Below are 21811 nucleotides of genomic sequence, written 5' to 3'. Positions count from 1 at the left end.
TCTGAACACAGGTACAATCGAACAAAACTAAGAACTGCCCAAACCACACCTTATCATCGTCTCATTAAAATAAAATTGCAAATTTGCTCCCTGCCCCTGCATGGGAAAAGACATGCACACCAAGAGGAATGGGTGTATAACTAGAACTGTCAATCAAATGATCTCATCATGTCAAAGAAGCACCTCCCAGCCAGGACCTGATAAACAGACCCTCCCTTAAAAGTCTGGGACCTTCTTCTACCTTGAATCTGGCCCTCTCCTTCCTTGGAATATATTCAAATGAAACTTTTGCTCTGCTTTGCTACTACTATGTCTCAGGCATGCCTTTCAATTCTTTGATTCAGCGGGGAGTAGAACTGAGGAGAACAAACTCAATCTTCAACATATTTGGTGTTGCAGAGGGGCCATCAGGAGAGAACTTGGGGGCCAACAAAGGTGAGGCGCAGATCCTCACCCCCCCGACTCTGCAGAGGCCTGAATCTTCACCATCTCTGAGCAAAGTCTCCTCCTCCCATGGCTGTGTCGCTGCCCAGGCTCAGCTTGACACAGGGATCCTGGGCTTAGACACAATAGGGTGAGGGCCTCTGGAAAAAGCAAGGCAGGGTAATTACAGTCAGAGCAGTGTGACTACATGCAAGGAAAGCCCCTATCAGAACTCTGTGTTAAGCATTATGCACAGTGAGATCAGTTAATATTCCCTGAGTGAAGGAAAGTAGTCTGTGTTTTTATTGTGCTAATTGTTTGTAATCATGTGTAAGATTTACTTAAGCATGCTAAAAGGCACAGCATATTTTTCTAACTTTACCTATATGCGGTTTTTCCTCCGCCATCCCCGTATCAAGTAATTTGCGGACTGGACAGTTCACTTAGCAAGCTAGCCCAGCCATAAACAGCACAGTAAAGACAGGAAAGATTCTATCTTAAAGCTAAGATTGCATTTTAAAACCCAGGAACTTAAGTAAGATTTTTGATGTCCTGCCACTGGTTTTCAACCCTGGGCAAGTTCAGTATGGATTCAATGGACCAAAGAAATGGCAGTAAAACGTTCTTGGGGTGAAAGGGTTATACCCAACTTTATTTCCACAGTGGCAGGTCAATCACTAACATCAGATCCAATCAGAGCGACTCTGCATGCAGCAAGCCGGTCTCTGCCTCTGGGCCTCCCTGCCTACACAGCCATCCCACACAGCCATCCTCTGGGGCTCTGACCTCAGCGCTGCCACCACTCCAGCCTCTGCTCTGCTCTCCTGCAGCCTCGCAGCCGTGTCACCGTGTCACCCAGAGCACTGGGTGGAGCTCTTTCTGTAGAGTCAATAGCAACATATTGCCCACATGAGTGGTGAGCTAGCCGACTAGGCCCAGGTGAGAATCCTGGCCACAGGAACTTTCATTTTATCCACACTTAACATACTCTTTAGCAAACACACAATAACTCAGCCCACCTTGGAGGCAGGGAAGGCAGTCTTAACTGATATGCTCCCCAACCAGGAAGCTGCTCTCCTGGAGGGAATCCATCAGAGCAGGGCATTTCTTGTGTTAAGCTAATTTTGCATTATGACCCAGAGGACTGATAAGAAACTTCTTGTCTCATCAAAGAAAAACATCTTGAGACCACTTAACAAGTCCACACCCGTAGCCCTTTGTCACATTCCTGAGAAATCCTTAAAAGGGGGAACCGCCAACCTTTCAGTGTGCCTCTCTCTCTGAGGTAGCCCACACTAGTGTGTTCCTGCCCTTCAATTCTTGGTTGCGGCAGGGACAAGAACCGAGGAAAAGACACAACACCCTCCCAGCAGGAGTCCCAGGCCAGGGGAGGGATGGGGGAAGGAGTCCGCTGGGAGGGCAGGGAGAGAGGGGTGCCCCAAGCATGGGAACACAGAGCCTGGAGGAAGAACAAGAAGAGAATGGCAGCAGCTGGGGAGGGAAGCCACGGAGCCTCAGTGGTAGTGAGGAAGGGACTGGGGGTGCAGACCGAGTAGGGGGGCCTCCGGATTAAAACCCCTACTGAAACTCCATATGAAACAATTAAGGAAAGTCAGTCACATTAATTCTCTAATGTAATACAAGCATTCTTCTGGGAGATTGATGAAAACTAAAAAGCCCAGGAGTAACTTGGCCTGAAATGTTTGAATATCCCCCAGATAGGAAAATACCTCAGCCTAGCCCATGTCTTCATTGTGTCAGTTAAATGACACTATTGTAAAATTTACTTTAGCCTGCTAAAAGGCCCAGCTTAGTTTCTTTAACTTTTCCCAGATGCTGCTTTTCTTCCTCTAGCCCTAATCAAACGATTTGTGTCCTAGGCAACTCAAAATGGCAAGTGAGCCCAGTCACAAACAACAGTAAAAACAGGAAAGATTCCATCTTCAAGATAAGATTGCATTTTAAAACCCAAGAAGTCAAAAAATGGGTTTCTTAACATAGCGGACAATGACTCAGCCCACCTTTGGAGCAGGACAGGCAGTCTTGATTGATATGCTCGCAAACCAAGAAGCTGCTGTTCTGTGAAAGAATCAGAGCAGTAAATTTCTTGTGTTAACTCTGCAAAATAATCTGGAAAACTGATAAGAAATTAACTGTCTCTTCAAAAATAAGCATTTGGGGGCCATTTAGCCGGTCTGCATCCCTACCCTTTGTCTCTCAACCACCTGTAAATCCCCTAGACGTCGCAGAAACCCAGGGCTGTCTTGAGCCCTCCGGGCAGGTGCAAGCCAGGAGCTCTGCCTGCCTGCTTCATCTCTAAATAAAAGCCTCGCACTTGCTCTCCTACCTTAAGTGTTTCCGGAGTTCGTTATTCGACTCCGTGAACAAGAAATCCAGCATTAGCTTCTCTGAGGAGCCCAAAGACGGGGAGTCCCCAGAGCCCCGTGCCTGGGCACAGAGCCGCGCACCTGGTGCCAGAGGGCCCTGCCACCTCCCCAGCACACATCGGGTGGGACAGGTGCACTGCAGCCCACAGTCAGGGTGGTCAGGCAGCCGTGTGAGCCTGGTGTCCCAGCAGCAGCAGTCCAGGGCCTGGCGTGCTCTGGGCCTCTGCACACACCAGGGGAGGACGGACCGCTGGCCCAGTGACCATCCAGTAGGCCTAGGGCTGCTGCTTTGTTTCTGGGCCCAGAAGTCCATCTCTCTAAGGTTGAGGCTGGTGGGCCATGCAGGAAGACAGGTCTGACCTGGGCCACCGCCCTGCCAGAGGCCCGTCTGCCTTCCTTCAGCCCAAACCTCCCTCCCTTTGTGGCCGGGGAACCTGAGGTCATCCCTGGGACCACCGTGCAGGCAGATGGCTCTGAGGGTGCTGTGGGCAGGGCCAGGAGGAGGAGGGTGGCCTGGGTGTTGCAATTTTACCTCCTGTCACCTGGTCACCTGAGGCTGTAAGGAGGGCCCACGTCCACTTCCCCAGTCCCCAATCTGGGGCTCCCCCTGCAGCATAAGGCCTGGAGACTGTCTCCAGCCTGGAGCCCTCCAAGGGGGTGTTTGTGCTGATCCTGGAACTCCCCTCCAGGCCAGGCCTTCCCTCCTGGGAGGGTGAACACATCCTGAGAGCCCTGGGGGAGCGGCTGGGGAGAATCAGAGCCCAGTGCCTCCGCTCAGCCTCCCCAACCTTTTGTCATAGATGTCAAGCCACTCAGCCAGGAGCCAGGAGCGGGACACCAGGGGCCTCACACCAGCCTGGCCTAGGGCTGGACGGCTGAGGGGTACCATTGGGGAGGACTGGGGACCCAGAAGCTTTGGGGGGTGCTCTGAGGTGTGAAGCATGGAGAAAGTGGACTCAAACAAAGCCCCCCAGTGGAAGGCATGCAACTCTTGGAGGTGCTTTGAGAGACCAAGTTCAATTTGTTTTGGAAAGGAATTTTCTGGAATGTGTGGGGCAGCTGTGTCTCATCAAATGGGACAGTGCTAGACTGGTGTCCTGCAGCCCTGGGATCTACTTGGGTTACGTGTGCATTGGTCTTCCAGATGTGAGGACACACCCTGGGGCATACAGATTTTGGTGTCTGATCATCACCTATAGTTGTCAGGAAGAAAGGCCCAGGTTCTTTTTGAGCAGCCCTCCCCAGTGCTGCCAAGGTGTGCCAGCCTGGGTCTTAGAGCGCCCCACTCTTCCTGAGCACCTTATGGGGGAGGACCAAGGATGGAGCGCAACCTGGCGGAGGTCAAGGACCCCCTGCGTCAGAGTTTGAAGGCCGGGGTGGGTCAGGGGGCACATGAGGTCTGCAAGAGAGCTGAGCTTTGAGAAGAAAGAGCAGTGTGGGGGCAGTCCTCTCACTGACAGCATCCCACCTGCACAGGATGACCCCAACCCCAGGGACAATGTCTAGATCACACTGCCCTCAGGGAGGCTATTTCTTTTCTTTTCTTTTTATTGAGGTATTATTGATACACACTCTTATGAAGGTTTTACATGAAAAAACATGGTTCTTTACTACATTCACCCATTATCTTGTCCCCCCCATACCCCATTGCAGTCACTACCCATTAGTGTAGCAAGATGCCACACAGTCACTAGTTGCCTTTTCTGTGCTACACTGTCTTCCCCCTGATCCCCCCACCCCATGTGTACCAATCATAATTCCCCTGAATCCCCTTCTTCCTCCCTCCCCCACCCCTCCCCTCTGGTAACCGCTAGTCCCTTCTTGGAGTCTGTGAGTCTGTTGCTGTTTTGGTCCTTCAGTTTTGCTTCATTGTTATACTCCACAAATGAGAGAAATCATTGGGTACTTGACTTTTTCTGCCTGGCTTAATATCCTCCAGCTCCATCCATGTTGTCGCAAATTGTAGAATTTGTTTTTTTCTTATGGTTGAATAGAATTCCACTGTGTATATGTACCACCTCTTCTTCATCCACTCATCTACTGATGGACACTTAGGTTGCTTCCATATCTTAGCTATCTCAAGTAGTGCTGCAATAAACATAGGGGTGCATATGTCTCTTTGAATCTGAGAAGTTATATTATTTGGGTAAATTCCTAGGAGTGGAATTCCCGGGTCAAATGGTATTTCTATTTTTTGTTTTTTGAGGAGCCTCCATATTGCTTTACACAATGGTTGAATTAGCTTACATTCCCACCAGCAGTGTAGGAGGGTTCCCCTTTCTCCACATCCTCACCAGCATTTGTTGTTCTTTGTCTTTTCGATCCTGGCCATCCTAACTGTTGTGAGGTGATATCTCATCATGGTTTTTATTTGCATTTCCATGATAATTAGTGATGTGGAGCATGTTTTCATGTGCCTGTTGGCTATCTGAATTTCTTCTTTGGAGAATTATCTGTTCACATGCCCCTCCCATTTTTTAATTGAGTTATTTGCTTTTTGGATGTTGAGGAGTGTGAGTTCTTTATACATTATGAAATGTTAACCCCTTGTCGGATATGTCATTTCCAAATATATTCTCCCATATTGTAGGATGCCTTTTTTTCTGTTGATGGTGTCCTTTGCTGTACAGAAGCTTTTAAGTTTGATGTAGTCCCACGTGTTCAGTTTTGCTTTTGTTTCCCTTACTCTGAGATGCATTCAGAAAAAAGTTTCTCATGTTTATATTCAGGAGAATTTTGCCTATATTATCTTCTAAGAGTTTTATGGTTTCATGACTTACATTCAGGTCTTTGATCCATTTTGAGTTTTCTTTTCTGTACGGGAATAGACAATAATCCAGTTTCATTCTCTTGCATGTAGCTGTCCAGTTTTGCCAATACCAGCTGTTGAAGATGCTGTCATTTCCCCATTGTGTGTCCATGGCTCCTTTATCATATATTAATGGACCAGATATGCTTGGGATTATATCTGGACTCTCTAGTCTGTTCCATTGGTCTATGGTTCTGTTCTTGTGCCAGTACCAAATTGTCTTGATTAGGATGTCTTTATAGTAGAGCTTGAAGTCAGGGACTGTAATTCCCCGCTGCTTTATGCTTCCTTCTCAGGATTGCTTTGGCTCTTTGGGGTCTTTTCTGGTTTTTAATACCATCTATTGTGCTCTTCAACAATGGGATCTCTGTCCTAAATTCGTTCCTGAGTTCTTGAATATTTTTCTGTACCTCCATAAGTATGTTTATGATTTTTATTTTGAAATCTCTTTCAGGAAGATTTATTAATTCAGTCTCACTCAGTCCTCTCTCTGGTGTTGAGATTTGACTTTGTACCAGGTTCCTTTGACATTTCATATTTGTATGTGGTGCCTTCTAGTGCCCAGAAGCTCTACTCTCTGGAGCTGCTCATCCGCTGGATTGATGTCGGGCATCAAAGGACAGTGGTGCTGGTGCCTGCGGGGTGGAAAGGGCTGTTTCCTGTTTTCTGGCTGCTATGGCTGTTTCAACTGCCAGAACCAGTGGCCAAACACACAGGTGTAAGCCTCTATGCTTTGTGTTTATAGCTGCTGTAGGCGGGGCTTCCCTCTGGCTGGCCTGACACCAGGACAGGTGCTGTCCGTTCATGAGCCAGGTGCAGGCTAGCTGGGAGGAAGACACAGCGGCTGCATATCACAGTGGGGGGCTGCAGAGCTGCGGAGTCAGCCAGGGGCATGGAGCACCTGAAGATCATTTAAATTCCCAACCTGCTGGGCAGAGTGCACCCAGACAATTTTGTCTACCTGTCCTTTGTCCTGAGCAGTAAGCTCTGTGCAATCCTTGCCCCTTTAGCAGCCCTTGTGCTTTTAGGAAGTCTTTCAGACTGCCCGTCCAGATCAGCCAGATATGAATCCCTGTTTTCCACAAGCAGCTGGAATCTCCATCTCTCCAGGTATTCCGCTTGTCTTAGCTTTCCAGCCCCACTAATCACCAGAGCACCATGCAATGTAGGTTTGTGCTCCCAGAACAGATCTCCAGGGCTAGGTGTTCAGCAGTCCCGGGCCTCCACTCCCTCCCTGGTCTGTGTCTCTTCCTCCTGCCGATGTGCTGTGGTTGGAGAAGGTCTTGGGTCCCACCACATCAGAGCTTTGGTACCTTACCCTGTTCTGTGAGGTCTGCTCTCTTCTCCAGGTGTATGCAGTCTGGTGCAGCCTTCTTTCCTATTACTCTTTCAGGATGAGTTCTATTAATTATATTTTCATACTATATGTGGTTTCAGGAGGAGGTCTCTGTCTCACCTCTCACACCATCTTTAATCCCTAGAGAGCATATTTCTCAGGGCTGAGGGGTAGAAGGTGCACAGGGGGCTCCCCTGGGAGCATGCCCTTGGAACCTGCAGTGGCCAGCCACCGGAATCCTCAGATGCCTCTGCTGGGCACCCAGGAGGCAGTGGGTCCAGGCAGCACTGCGCTGTGTCCGTGCCCATCCCCAGAAAGGCCAGGCCTGGTGAGGACGGTCCCACCTCTTCCTGGAACCGTGTGGCTACAACTCAGAGGCTGATGGCACCCAGGCAGCAGGTGGCATTGACAACGTGGGAGGCCTCATGCACGAATGGTGACACCCTCCGCGTGGTGGGGAGACTCGCCTCTCTGCCCAGCGGGCACAAGCAGAGGGGACAACACAGCACAAAGGTGGCCAGGTGCGCCGCAGCTACATACGGGTCCTTGAGGAGGCAGCGGCAGCCCGGGGAGCTGCCCGAGGCGGCCGATGGAGGAGGTGCCAGAGCAGCTGCCCCAGCAGAGGCTCAGGAGGAGCAGCGGGAGGAAGAGGAGCAGCAAGCAGACTGGGGTCCTGGGGCGCCAGGGGCCGCCTGCCCGGAGGGGAAGCAGCTCTCCTCCACATGCAGCCAGGACACCGGCAGGGCCGCGGGCCCGATGACAGCAGCTACAGGGCCACACACGGGTGATCAGAAGAGGCAGGTTATCCGGGGTTCCCCCCATTATCCTGCTTCCACCCCGTCCCCACTGCCCTCTGGGCTCCGGGCCCTGTGCCCTCTGCGGAGGGTCCTGTCAATCACCAGCACCCGGGAGGTCCCTGTCTCGGGAAGGCTCCTGAGCGTCACCCACTCACAGAGGAGGAGGCTGGGTCCCAGAGGGGAAGGGAACCACCCTTCAGCCTGACAGGCCTGGTCGGCAGTGGAGCTGGGACCCCAGCCGCACCCGTCTTTAGGACGCCCCCAGCATGGCCCGAAGCTTCCCTGAGGCTGGGGAACAGCCCACCCCCTGCCGATCGCCCCAGCCCAGAAACTCACCTGGCCCTGGCCCAGGACATTTAAACGTGGAACCTGAAGGACTGCAACACTGGGGGCTCCAGCTGGCAGGACAGGGTGTAGCTGCAGGACAGAGGGACACCTGTGAGCCCCTGGAGCCACATGGCAGGGGGCCCTTCTCCCAGAGCCTGCTGGCAGCTGCAGCCCACGCCTGACTCCGGCCGGCCTCACCTCTGCTCCTCATCCAGGAGCTCCACGGCCTGGAGAAAGGACTCAAAGCACCCATCGGTCTCCAAGTCATACTGCGCGGCCACGCTCCTGTGTAACATGATCTGATCTAGGATGCGAGAGTCCTGAGGCAGAGGAAGGACAGGATGCAGACAAGGAGGGGGGTGAGGAGTGGGGCACTGGGCTTGTCCCGGATCTTTGCTCACATAGGAACCCACCTTCCCTCCAGTGCCAACCAGCCCTGCCTGTTCCCACTGTTGGGTCTCCAGCTCCTCCTCCAGGAAGGCGGCCTTGATGCCACCCCCACCTGCCACCTGACAAAGCCTTTAGTGTCCTCAGCTCTGCATGTCTCAACTCTGTCAAGACATGTTTGACCCAGGGGATGGGCCAGACAGGGTCCTGCCCAGGGGGTCTAGACTCTATCCCTCACCTTTGCTGGCTGGGCACTCACCGCTCTCTCTCTCATCCCGTCACCCTGGAAGGCAGGAAGGCAAACAAAGTGCATCAGAAACAGTCCCCTGAACCCAGAACGAGGCCGAAACGTCCCCAGCCTTTCTCAAGGTGGAGGACCTCCAGGGCCCTCCAAGGGGCAGGCCTGCCCAGAAACAGCACCCGGGCCTGGCCCGGGCTCGGGGCTACCGAGAAGCGGGGACTGCACCGGGAAGCCGAAGCCTCAGGTGTGAAGGTACTGTCAGCCCCCCGATATGCTTCGTGCCCTGATCAAGCAGCATCCCTCCCCCAGGGCAGGGCCTGAGGGGGAGACCAGTCCTGCCTAGATGCTGCCCCCTGGAGCCCTCAGCCCCACCTGCCCTGGGGCCAGGACCGGGGCTTAGGTGGGTCCTTCTGGCAGTCCTCTCCAAGAAGCCCAGGTTCTGGGGTGGAGGGGGGACTCAGGAGTGGGGGAGGCCCGGTGCTGAGAGGTCCAGGCTCACTGAGGGCTCTCTCCTCCCTAAAGCTCACCATCCTACCCCCCTGTGCCACTCTGGGCTCACTCACGTCCTCATCATTTTCCAGGTGTTTGTCAATGGCATCATACAGGATCAGTCCGAGGAACGGTACCATGGCCTGTGCCACCGGGGTGGGGAGGTGATGAGTCCCCGCCTGCCTCAGGGGTGCCCACAGAGCCTTCCCTGAACCCCACACACACAGCCCCCAGCTCCCTTGGACCACCCTGTGTGGCCTCCCCACCTCCCTTCGCCCAGCTCTCCCCTCCTGGTCCCTCCCAGGGCTGACTTTCAACCAATCCCAGGACCTGTGGGCCCTGCACCTGTCCTCCAACTTCTCCCAGTACCCAGCTGCTCTCACCCTCCTCCTGGTCACCCCAGTGCTGGCAGCTCAGGGCTGGTGGGACCAGGAGCAGGTACAGGGTCGCCCCCACTGCCCGTGACCCGCGCCATGCCACCCTCACCTGCTTCTTCATACACCGGCATGCGCTGAGGTCGCACATCTGTTCCTTCACCATGGCCCTCGCCTCCTGCAAGGTGCACGACACTCAGGTGCTCATGCTCCCCTCCCACGCGGCCTCCCACAACCAGACCGTGGTGGATGGATGCCTTGCCCGAGCCCCCTGGCACCTATGCTGTCCTCACCTCCAGCAGGCTCTCAGCCTAGAGCAACCCCAGCTCCAACACACACAAACTCATGGGGGTCCTTGGGCCACGGCCGCCGCCCTGAGAGGGTCAGGGGAGGTCCCTCTGCCTCCCAGGGTGCCCTGAGCACTCACTGTCACCCGGCTATCAGCACGGCTCCCCTCACATGACCAGGTGGGCTGGGCACAAAGCTGAAGTGCGTCTTTGGCTCCCTGGACCCTGCTCACCAGGGAGGCCCACACCCCAGGCTGACGGCAACCCTCCATGTGCACATGAGGAGCCCGAGGCCACAGAGGGGCAGTGACAGGCTCAGGGGACCCAGGGGACAAGCCGACCTTGCTCATCCACAGGCCCCACCCCTGCTGCCGACCCCAGGCCAGCTCCAGCCCTGACGGGGGCCTGTCCTCTGGGTCCTCACTGGATGCCAGGCCCCCAGTCAAGTGGAGCCAGGGAGGGAGATAGACGAGGCCCTTGGGGCCTGGGGGACCCTACTTTCACCATCAGCTTCCCCCTCCCACCCCGCACACCTTGAGTCTTCCCCAAAGCTGTGCCACAGCGCAGCAGAGGACTTGCCCCAAGGACCCCTCCCTTCCAGACCTCCAGCCCCCATTTACCTCGAGGAGCCACTCTCTGTTAATCCCCTTGTTGGTCTTTTTAAGTTTCTTATACATCCTGGAGCTCTTCCTAATGGGAGGGGAGAGGAGGAGGGAGACACATGGCCGTAGGTGGAGAATTTGGAGGCAGACCCCTTTTCCTGGGGCATCCACGAGATCCACTAGGCTGCATGAGGCTTTCCACCACAGCCCTGGGGAATCCAGGGCCAGGGAAGGGCGTTGCATGTTTCCACCCAGGGCCTCCATTCCCAGTTCTCCCAGGGGCGAATCTGCTTTGGGCCAGGTCGCTGTCCTTGGGGCAGAGACCTCCTGCTGCAGAGCGCAAGCTCAAGATCTCCAATGGGCTTCAAATTCAACCCATACGTGACATTGCAGGAAACTGATTCCTGTGGTAGTACCCGTGACCTAACCCACAGGGGGCCCCAAGAGCCTGCCGTCCCTGTCTGTAGGCTCTGCCACCTCACAGGAAGTCCCAACCCACTGAGAGGACACTGCCAGACCCAGTGGTGTCCCTGTTCACTCAGGTGCCCTGGTCCCGGGGACAGGACTACCCACCAGGAAACATGACCCCAGGTGCTGTCCAGATGACGAATAGCCGGGCTCTGCAGGGCCAAGACAATGGCATGGAGGGTAGCATAGTTCCTGATGTACAGGCACTCCTGGGAGGGAAGACAGAGCTGAGAGCATGGCCTGCTTCTCTGCACTGTCCCCTCATGAACTCCTGTCCTTAAGGAGACAGACACCCAGGGAGCCCAGCACACCTGGTACCTGCTGAGCAGCCCTCCTGGGTGGAGGACTGTAGCTCAACCCAAGGAAGGGGCCAGGGATGGCTGTCCCACCCCCGGGGTCTGCGAGTCCAGGTCCGCACGCCCCTGGCAGGAGGGGCCCAGGGACCGTGCAGGGCAGACCTCAGGCACCCACCCTGAGAGCTGGCCACGGAGGGGAGCAGCTCCCAAGACGCCAGGATGGACCCCAGGGGCCGTCCCATAACACACCTCAGCCACCCAGATCCAGAACTCCACCACTTGGGCCCTGTCCTGGGCTGTCATGCTCGGGGTCCTGAGGCAGGTGGTGGTGACCAACCCAACCATGGCTTCAAACTGCCTCATGACATTATGGATGGTGGGGACCATGTGCTCAATGGTTCCTGTTTGTGGCTGGTGCCAAAGGTAGGCCTCGCATTCAGAATAGAGCACATTCGTGAACAGCTCCTGGGGATGAGAAGCAGGGGTCATCCAGCTATGCCCCTGTGCCAGGCAGTCACCAGTCAGAGCTGGAGCCCAGGCAGCTGGGGGTCTGGCCATCTGGGCTTTGGACCGCATCCACTGAGGCACCAAGAACTGGATGCACAGCATGGTGGGGAACAGAGGGCCTCTGCTCTCAGGCACCCTCACTCACCTCCTCCCTGCGGCACAAGGCAGCTCACCCTGCGATCCTGGGGCATCTGCCTCCCATTCTGCCACCCCCTGGATCCCACTCCCCACTCAGGTGCAGTTTCCCCTGAAACAACTCCACCCAGGGCCTTTGTTGGTGTCTGTGTCTCCCACGCAGTCAGGTCCATGGCAGGGGCCTCTGAAGTGCGGAGGCCATAGGAGCCTGCCAGGCCAATGGCCCGAGGACCTCAGGCCCTGGCAGCACCTCCCTGAGCACCCCTCCCCTGCCCTGCCCCTCCCTGCCCGGCCAGGCCCTGCCCACCCTCCCTCTGCTCCTCATTGGTCTGCAGGGATCCCTAAGGGCCAGCCCTACTGTCCCTGTGTGGTCAGTGAGGGCTTGGGGGTGAGGAGAGTCTCTCAGGGCACATGGTGAGTCCGTGGGGAAGCTGGGACGTGGGCCCAGATCACAGGAGTCCACGTCAGGGGACGGCAGGTCTGGGGCAGCCTGTGACACAGGGAAGGCCCACCCCCGACCCTGAGAGCCCCCTCCACTCACCGCACACATCAGGGTCAGCTGCTCGGACACCAGGCGGGGAGGAAACGCCAGGATGTTCGGCTCCTCCTTCCTCCACATGTCCTGGGTGCTTGCAGCACAGGGGCTGGTGGGTTCCAGGTCCACGTCTGACTCTCCCTGGCCTGGTGCCATTCTGGCAGGTGCCCTGGGCCCCGAGCCCCAGGGATCATGGGGCTCCAGCTCGGGGCCTGAGACCACTCCTGGGATGTCCCAGGTGCTCACAGCTAGCACCGGGACTGAGGCCACTGCTGGGACATCCTCCGGCTCTGCAGGGGCTGAGGCAGGTGACACCGGCCATAGCTCCAGCACAGGGGTCTCAGGGAGCTCCTGAACTGGCTGTAGACACTGGTGGCACAAGACATACCAGGCGTGCCGCCTCGGTCTCTTCCAATGTAGTGCTGGAGCAGGACACAGAGAGAGGGTCACCCCGGGCCTGATTACCCCCACACCTTACCAAGGACAGAAAAGACCTCATGGCCTTGAAGGGTATCTCAGTCCGGGAAGCCCACCCTAGATGGTCCCCTGGCTGCAGCCCCTCACCTTCCAGCTCCGCCACTGTGGGCCCCAGGTACATCTCCTGGACCAAGTGGTGGTGGACTTGGTCCTCTGGGATGTATGAAGGTTGGCTACCATGGAGAACGCTGGGCACACTCTCGGGCTCCCAGGCAAGGCGCCTAGCCCGTCCCATCCAGGGGCTGGGGTACGGCCTGGGGGTGACAGAGTGAGAAGCCTGGTCTTACCCCCCACACTGCCCTCCCAGCCCAGCCTTGTGTGGGCCTGGCCGCTCTGTGCACTCCCCTGCCTGTCCAGGCACCTGCCCCTCCCCCTTCCTGACCCTGCGTGTCTGTCCTGGGACCCCATCCTCTCCCATCCTCCCAAATAGGAAGTCCCCAGTCGTCAGCCCGCCCATGGGAATCCGAAGATGAGTGACCTGCTGGGCTCTGCTGTGTGCCCCCTGCCGAAAGCCCCAAGCGCCTCCTCCCCCCATTCTGTGAGATAGGCGGCACCCTCTCTGGACCCAGTGAATGCTTATATTTTCAATTTCTCCTCTGGCCCCTCATCTTGCCCCCCGTTACTGGAAGAGGCCAAGAGGGCATCACCTGTGACACTCCCCGGCCATGACCTGAGGATGACACCTGAAGTGATTGACTGAGTCCACCCGGGATGGGGTCCCAGTATTGCATCTGCTTCCTTCAGTGAGTTATGCTAAGTGTCCCCAAAGGTCTGCACCAAATGGGTGCTTCATTCCCTATTGTTGCTTAAGGAAGTCCCCCCAGAACCTGTCCAGGTACCCCTCTGCTGTCCCCAGAGGTCCCTCATATGGCCACAGTGAGGACAAGGACCGAGCCCAGCTACAGGGAATCGCGAGCCTCTGTTCCAAAGGCTGCTTCCCATGTGCTTTTCCAAATGAGCCAGGCTCCAGGCCACTGACGGGTGAGGCCAAAGGCTTTCATCGGGTACAGAGAAGTAAGTAAGCCCCGAAGTGGCCTAGCTTGGCTGGCAGTCCTTTCTGCACTGCTGGGCGCCAGGGGAGCCCCTCTAAGCTCCTCCCGTGTTCCCCATGGGCACCCTAACAGGCTGATCGCCAGCCACCCTGCCCGTCAGAGGAGCACGCTGAGGCTCAGACACATGTGGGGACGCTCTAGACACACCGCGGGCTGTGGGCAGAGGCCCAACTGGGCCCAGGAGGGGGTGGGTGCTCACCGGAGGAGCTGCCCGAGTCTGCCGACGGAGGAGGTGCCAGAGCAGCTGCCCCAGCAGAGGCTCAGGAGGAGCAGCAAGCAGACTGGGGTCCTGGGGCGCCAGGGGCCGCCTGCCTGGAGGGGAAGCAGCTCTCCTCCACATGCAGCCAGGACACCGGCAGGGCCGCGGGCCCGATGACAGCAGCTACAGGGCCACGCACGGGTGATCAGAAGAGGCAGGTTATCCGGGGTTCCCCCCATTATCCTGCTTCCACCCCGTCCCCACTGCCCTCTGGGCTCCAGGCCCTGTGCGGAGGATCCTGTCAATCACCAGCACCCGGGGGATCCCTATCTCGGGAAGGCTCCTGGGCATCACCTACTCACAGAGGAGGAAAATGGGTCCCAGAGGGGGCGGGGAACCACCCTTCAGTCTGACACAACCGATCGGCAGTGGAGCGGGATTCCAGCTGCACCAGTCTTTAGGACGCCCCCACACCCAGCATGGCCCGAAGCTTCCCTGATGCTGGGGAACAGCCCACCCCCTCCCGATCGCCCCAGCCCAGAAACTCACCTGGCCCTGGCCAGGATTTTAAACGTGGGACCTGTATAACTGTAACACTCCCTTATTGCCGGGCCCCTGGCCTGGGGGCTCCAGCTGGCAGGACAGGGTGTAGCTGCAGGACAGAGGGACACCTGTGAGCCCCTGGGGCCACATGGCAGGGCGCCCTTCCCCCAGAGCCCGCCGGCAGCTGCAGCCCACGCCTGACTCCGGACGGCCTCACCTCTGCTCCTCATCCAGGGGCTCCAGGGGCTCCATGGCCTGGAGAAAGGACTCGAAGCCCTCATCGGGCTCCAGTTTATACAGCCTGGCCAGCCTCTTCTGCATGAGGATCTCACTTTGGAGGAGAGCGAACTGGGGAGGAGCAAGAATGGGGTACAGAGAAGGAGGGCTGTGAGGAGTGGGGCACTGGGATGGTCCCGGATCTTTGCTCACGGGAACCCGCCTTCCTTCCAATGCCATCCAGCCCTGCCCGTTCCCACTGTTGGGTCTCCAACTCCTCTTCCAGGAAGGTGGCCTTGACGCCACACCCCGGCCCCCACCTGACAAAGTCTTAAGTGTCCTGAGCTCTGCGTTTCTTTACTCTCACAAGACACGTTAGGCCCAGGGGATGGGCTGGACAGGGTCCTGCTCAGGGGGTCTTGTTGGTAGGAAGGCAACCAAAGTGCATCAGAAACAGCCCCCTGAGCCCAGAAGGAGGCCGGAAAGTTCCCATCCTTTCTCAAGGTGGAGGACCGCCAGGGCCCTCCAAGGGGCAGGACTGCCCAGAAACAGCACCCGGGCCTGGCCTGGGCTCGGGGCTACCGAGAAGCGGGGACTGCACCGGGGAGCTGAGGCCTGAGGCGGGAAGGCACTGCCAGCCCGCGATGTGCTTCCTGCCCTGAAGGAGCAGCATCCCTCCCCCTGGGCAAGGCCTGAGGGGGAGACCAGTCCTGCCCAGGTGCTGCCCCCTGGAGCCCTCAGCCCCACCTGCCCTGGGGCCAGGACCGGGGCTTAGGTAGATCCTTCTGGCAGTCCTCTCCAAGAAGCCCAGGTCCTGGGGTGGAGGGGGGACTCTCAGGAATAGGGGAGGCCCGGTGCTGAGAGTTCCGGGCTCACTGAGGCTCTCTCCTCCCTAAAGCTCACCATCCTGCCCCCCCTGTGCCCCTCTGGGCTCACTCACCTCCTCATCATTTTCCAGGTGTTTGTAAACGAAGTCATACAGGATCAGTCCGAGGTAGGGGACCATGCTCTGTGCCACCGGGGTGGGGAGGTGATGAGTCGCCTGCCTGCCTCAGGGGCGCCCACAGAGCACCCCCTGAACCCACACCCGCAGTCCCCAGCTCCCTTGGACCACCCTGTGCTGCCTCCCTCCCCTCCCTTCGCCCTGCTCTCCCGTCCCGGGCCCTCCCAGGGCTGGCTTTTGGCCAGTCCCAGGACCTGTGGGCCCTGCTCCTGTCCTCCAACTTCTCCCTGTACCCAGCTGCTCTCGCCCTCCTGGTCAGCCCAGTGCCGGCAGTTCAGAGGTGGTGGGACCAGGGGCAGGTGCAGAGCTCCCCCACCGCCCCCGACCCTTCCCATGCCTCTCTCACCTTCCTCTTCCTCACGTCGGGTGCCATGCGGTCCCACAGCATTTGCATCAACGTGAAGGTCATCTCCTGCAAGGTCCAGGACACTCAGGTGCTCATGCTCCCCTCCCACGAGGCCTCCCAGAGCCAGACAGTGGTGGATGGATGCCTTGCCCGAGCCCCCTGGCACCTACGCTGTCCCCACCTCCAGCAGGCTCTCGGCCTAGAGCGACCCCAGCTCCAGCACACACTCATACTCATGGTGGTCCTTGGGCCAGGCCACGGCCGCCGCCCTGAGAGGGTCAGGGGAGGTCCCTCTGCCTCCCAGGGTGCCCTGAGCACTCACTGTCAGCTGGCTATCAGCACGGCTCCCCTCACATGACTGTGGGGGGCACAAAGCCGAAGCCCGTCTTGTGCTCCCTGGACCCTGCTCACCTGGGAGGCCCGCCCGCCAGGCTGACGGCAACCCTCCATGTGCACATGAGGAGCCCGAGGCCACAGAGGGGCCGTGTCAGGCTCAGGGGACCCAGGGGACAAGCCGACCTTGCTTGGCCACAGGCCCCACTCCTGCTGCCGACCCCACACCAGCCCCAGCCCTGACGGGGGTCTGTTCTCTGGGTCCTCACTGGATGCCATCAGCTCCCCCCTCTCAAGTCTGGCCCCCAGCTGGGACACAGCACGGCAGGCAGAGGACTTGCCCCAAGGACCCCTCCCTTCCAGACCTCTACCCTCCATTTACCTTGAACCGCCGCTTCCTGTGAACCCACTTGTCCTGCGTTTTCAGTTTTTCATATACCGCCAGGCAGACGCTAAGGGGAGGGGAGAGGAGGAGGGACACATGTGGCCAGCAGGCGGAGAGTCTCGGGGCCGACCCCTTTTCCTGGGGATCCTAGAAGGCCCACTAGCCCGCAGGAGGCTTTCCACCACGGCCCTGAGCCCTGGGAATCCGTGGCCTGCGGAGGGGGCTTCATGTTTCCCCCCGGGGCCTCCATTCCCTGTTCTCCCGGGAGCGAATCTGCCTTGGGCCAGGTCGCTGTCCTTGGGGCAGAGACCTCCTGCTGCAGAACGCAAGCTCAAGATCTCCAGTGGGCTTCAACCCACACCTGACATTGCAGGGAACTGATTCCTGCGGCGGAACCCGTGGCCTAACCCACAGGGGCCCCCAAGAGCCCGCCATCCCTGTCCTTAGGCTCTGCCGCCTCCCAGGAAGTCCCAGCCCACTGAGGGACACTGCCAGACCTAGGGGTGTCCCTGTCCACTCAGGTGTCCTGGTCCCGGGGACAGGCCTACCCACCAGGACACATGACCCCAGGTGCTGTGCAGACGATGAATAGCAGGGCACTGCAGGGCGGAGAGAATGGCACGGAGGGCAATGTGGTTCCTGAGGCTCAGACTCTCCTGGGAGGGAAGACAGAGCTGAGAGCGTGGCCTGCTTCTCTGCCTCTGTCCCCCCATGAACTCCTGTCCTTAAGGGGGCAGACACCCAGGGAGCCCAGCACACCTGGTACCTGGTGAGCAGCCCTCCTGGGTGGAGGACTGTGGCTCAACCCAAGGAAGGGGCCAGGGATGGCTGTCCCACCCCCGGGGTCTGCGAGTCCAGGTCCGCACACCCCTGGCAGGAGGGGCCCAGGGACCGTGCAGGGCAGACCATAGGAACCCGTCCTCAGAGCGGACAACGGAGAGGAGCAGTTTCCAAGATGCCAGGATGGACCCCGGGGGCCGTCCCGTGACATACCATGGCCACCCAGATCCAGAACTCCACCACTCGGGCCCTGTCCTGGGCCGTCATGCTCGGGGTCATGAGGCAGGTGGTGGTGACCACATTGATCAAGGTGTCACATTCCATCAGGAGCCTCTGTATGGTGGGAGCCAGGCACCCAGTGTCTCCCATCTGTGGCTGCTCCTTAATGGACTTCTTACATTCCAAAATGTCCTTATACAGCCCCTGGGGATCACAAGGGAGGGTCATCCAGCTGTGCCCCTGGTGCCCCCGTGCCCAGGCGGAGTCACCGGTCAGAGCTGGAGCCCAGGCAGCTGTGGACGTGCTGTGAGCCTCGTGGCGGTCCAGGTTTCAGACCCCATCCACTGAGGCGCCCAGGACCGGATGCACAGGACCCCACACTGATGGGGAACGGAGGGGCTCTGCTCGCAGGCACCCTCACTCACCTCCTCCCTGCAGCACAAGGCAGCTCACGCCTGCCCGTCCTGGGGCATCTGCCTCCCATTCTGCCACCCCGTGGATCCCACTCCCCACTCAGGTGCAGTTTCCCCCGAAACAACTCCACCCAGGGCCTTTGGTGGTGTCTGTGTCTCCCACGCAGTCACGTCCATGGCGGGGGCCGCTGGTGTGCAGAGGCTGCGGAGGCCTGCCCGGCCAATGTCCCGGGGTCCTAAGGCCCTGGCAGCACCTCCCTGAGCACCCCTCCCCTGCCCTGTCCCTCCCTGCCCAGCCAGGCCCTTCCCACCTTCCCTCTGCTCCACCTCTTTGGTCTGCAAGGATCCCTGAGGGCCGGCCCTACTGTCCCCCTGTGTTCAGTGAGGGCTTTGGGGTGAGGAGAGTCTCTCAGGACACATGGTGAGTCCGTGGGGAAGCTGGGACGTGGGCCCAGATCACAGGAGTCCACGTCAGGGGACGGCCGGTCTAGGGCAGCCCGTGACACAGGGAAGGCCCACCCCAGACCCCGAGAGCTCGCTCCGCTCACCAGAAAGCACAGGCTCAGCTGCTGGCCCACCAGGCGGGGAGGAAACCAGGAAGCCAGGATGGGCGGCTCGTCCTCCCTCAGCACATTCCGGGTGCTCACGGCACAGGGGCTGGTGGGCTCCAGGTCCAGCTCTAGCTCTGCTAGGCCCTGTGCCATGGGCCCCGCGTCCAAGAGCTCATGGGGCTCCAGCTCGGGGCCTGAGACCACTCCTGGGATGTCCCAGGGGCTGGTGGGCTCTGGATCTGGACCTGGCTCTGCCACGCCTGGTGCCATTCCAGCAGGTGCCCTGAGGCCCAGGCCCAAAGGCTCATGGGGCTCCAGCTCAGGGCCTGGCCCCTGGGCTGAGGCCGCTGCTGGGACATCCTCCGGCTCTGCAGGGGCTGAGGCAGGTGACACCGGCCGTCGCTCCAGCACAGGGGTCTCAGGGAGCTCCTGGATGGGCTCTAGCCACGACGCCGGCCCTCCCCATGTCTCTGGAGCCAGCTGCATCTGCCGTGGGTCTGGAGCAGGACACAGAGGAAGGGTCGCCGCGGGCCTGATTCCCCGTGCCTCACAATGCCAGAAGAGCCCTGACTGCCTTGAAGGGAACCCCAGTCCGGGAAGCCCACCCTAGACGGTCCCCTGGCCGCAGCCCCTCACCTTCCAGCTCTGCCACCGTGGGCCCCAGGTGCTCCTCCTGGACCAAGTGGTGGAGGACTTGGCCCACCAGGGTGGATGAAAGCTGGCTGGTATCGATGGTGCAGGGCACATGCTCGGGCTCCCAGGCCAGGCGCCTAGCCCAGCCAATCCTGGGGCTGGGGGAAGCCCAGGGGGTGGCAGAGTGAGAAGCCTGGTCTTACCCCCCACACTGCCCTCCCTGCCCAGCCTTGTGTGGGCCTGGCCGCTGTGCACTCCCCTGCCTGTCCAGGCACCTGCCCCTCCCCGTTCCTGACCCTGCGTGTCCGTCCTGGGACCCCATCCTCTCCCATCCTCCCGAATAGGAAGTCCCCAGTCGTCAGCCCGTCCATGGGAATCCAAAGATGAGTGACCTGCTGGGCTCTGCTGTGGGCTCATGGGGCTCCAGCTCAGGGCCTGCCAGCGGGGCTGAGGCCACTGCTGGGACATCCTCCGGCTCTGCAGGGGCTGAGGCAGGTGACACGGGCCGTCGCTCCAGCACAGGGGTCTCAGGGAGCTCCTGGACGGGCTCAGGCGACGAAGCCAGCCCTCCCCGTGTCTCTGGAGCCAGCTGCGTCTGCCGTGGGTCTGGAGCAGGACACAGAGGAAGGGTCGCCGCGGGCCTGATTCCCCGTGCCTCACAATGCCAGAAGAGCCCTGACTGCCTTGAAGGGAACCCCAGTCCGGGAAGCCCACCCTAGACGGTCCCCTGGCCGCAGCCCCTCACCTTCCAGCTCTGCCACTGTGGGCCCCAGGTGCTCCTCCTGGACCAAGTGGTGGAGGACTTGGCCCACCAGGGTGGATGAAAGCTGGACGAGATGGACGTCGCTGGGCACATGCTCGGGCTCCCAGGCCAGGCGCCTAGCCCGTCCCATCCTGGGGCTGGGGGAAGCCCAGGGGGTGGCAGAGTGAGAAGCCTGGTCTTACCCCCCACACTGCCCTCCCTGCCCTGCCTTGTGTGGGCCTGGCCGCTGTGCACTCCCCTGCCTGTCCGGGCACCTGCCCCTCCCCCTTCCTGACCCTGCGTGTCTGTCCTGGGTCCCCATCCTCTCCCATCCCCCCGAATAGGAAGTCCCCAGTCGTCAGCCTGCCCATGGGAATCTGAAGATGAGTGACCTGCTGGGCTCTGCTGGGCTCCCCCTGCCCCAAGGCCTACACGCCTCCTCCCCCGATTCTGTGACACGGGCAGTGCTCCCTCTGGACCCAGTGAATGCTCACGTTTTCAGTTCCTCCTCTGACCCATCATGCCCCCCGTTACATGAGGCGGCCGTGAGGGCATCGCCCGTGACGCTTCCCGGCTGTGACCTGCGGATGACGCCTGAGGTGACTGCCCGATTCCACACGGGCCGGGGTCCCAGTACTGTGTCTGCTTCCTTCACTCAGTTATGCTGAGTGTCCCCAAAGGGTCTGCACAAAGTGGGCCCTGCATAGCTATTGTTGCTGAAGGAAGTTCTATCAGAACCTTCTCAGGTACCCCTCTGCTGTCCCCAGAGGTCCCTCATGTGGCCAGGGTGAGGACAAGGACCGGGCACAGCCGCACGGAATCGCCAGCCTCCGTTCCAAAAGGCTGCTTCCCATGTGCTTTTCCAAATGAGCCAGGCTCCAGGCCACTGACGGGTGAGGCCAAAGGCCTTTCATCGGGTACAGAGAGGTAAGCCCCGAAGTGGCCCAGCTTGGCCGGCAGTCCTTTCTGCACTGCCGGGCGCCAGGGGAGCCCCTCTAAGCTCCTCCCGTGTTCCCCATGGGCACCCTAACAGGCTGATCGCCAGCCACCCTGCCCGTCAGAGGAGCACGCTGAGGCTCAGACACATGTGGGGACGCTCTAGACACACCGCGGGCTGTGGGCAGAGGCCCGACTGGGCCCAGGAGGGGGTGGGTGCTCACCGGGGGAGCCTCTGGCCCGTGGTTGGCTGGCCAGCGTCCTCGGGAGGGAGGGTGGCCTCGGGAGCGCTCCGGCTGGTGTTTGGAGCCGGTTGCACTCCCGCTGTGCGCTCTCTCCCCTTCCTCCTCGCGCCTGTCCGGGGAGCCCTGCGCCTGGGGACCTCAGTCCCATGGACAGATGGCTCAGGTTCACGCTGAGGGGGGCAGCACAGATATAGTCAGTGGGAAACCCAGGACCCACCAGGATGAGGGAGGTTTGCAGCTCACCGAGAGCCCCCAGCCCCCTGGGGTGCGAGCAAGGAGAGGCACGGGGTGCCCCCAGGAACAACGTTCCAGGCCCTCTGGAGTGGGTCTATTGGCCA

At 59.3% G+C, this 21811-nt stretch overlaps 1 long non-coding RNA gene across 1 annotated transcript in view; it reads left to right on the top strand.

Moving 5' to 3' along the window:
• LOC118916387 (uncharacterized) overlaps positions 1-21811 on the top strand; it is a 37147-nt gene that overhangs the window by 12607 nt on the left and 2729 nt on the right. The window lies entirely within an intron of this gene.

This window comes from Manis pentadactyla, chromosome 12, assembly GCF_030020395.1.
Source record: "Manis pentadactyla isolate mManPen7 chromosome 12, mManPen7.hap1, whole genome shotgun sequence".
NCBI lineage: Eukaryota > Metazoa > Chordata > Mammalia > Pholidota > Manidae > Manis > Manis pentadactyla.
This window is presented reverse-complemented; position numbering and strand designations above follow the sequence as displayed.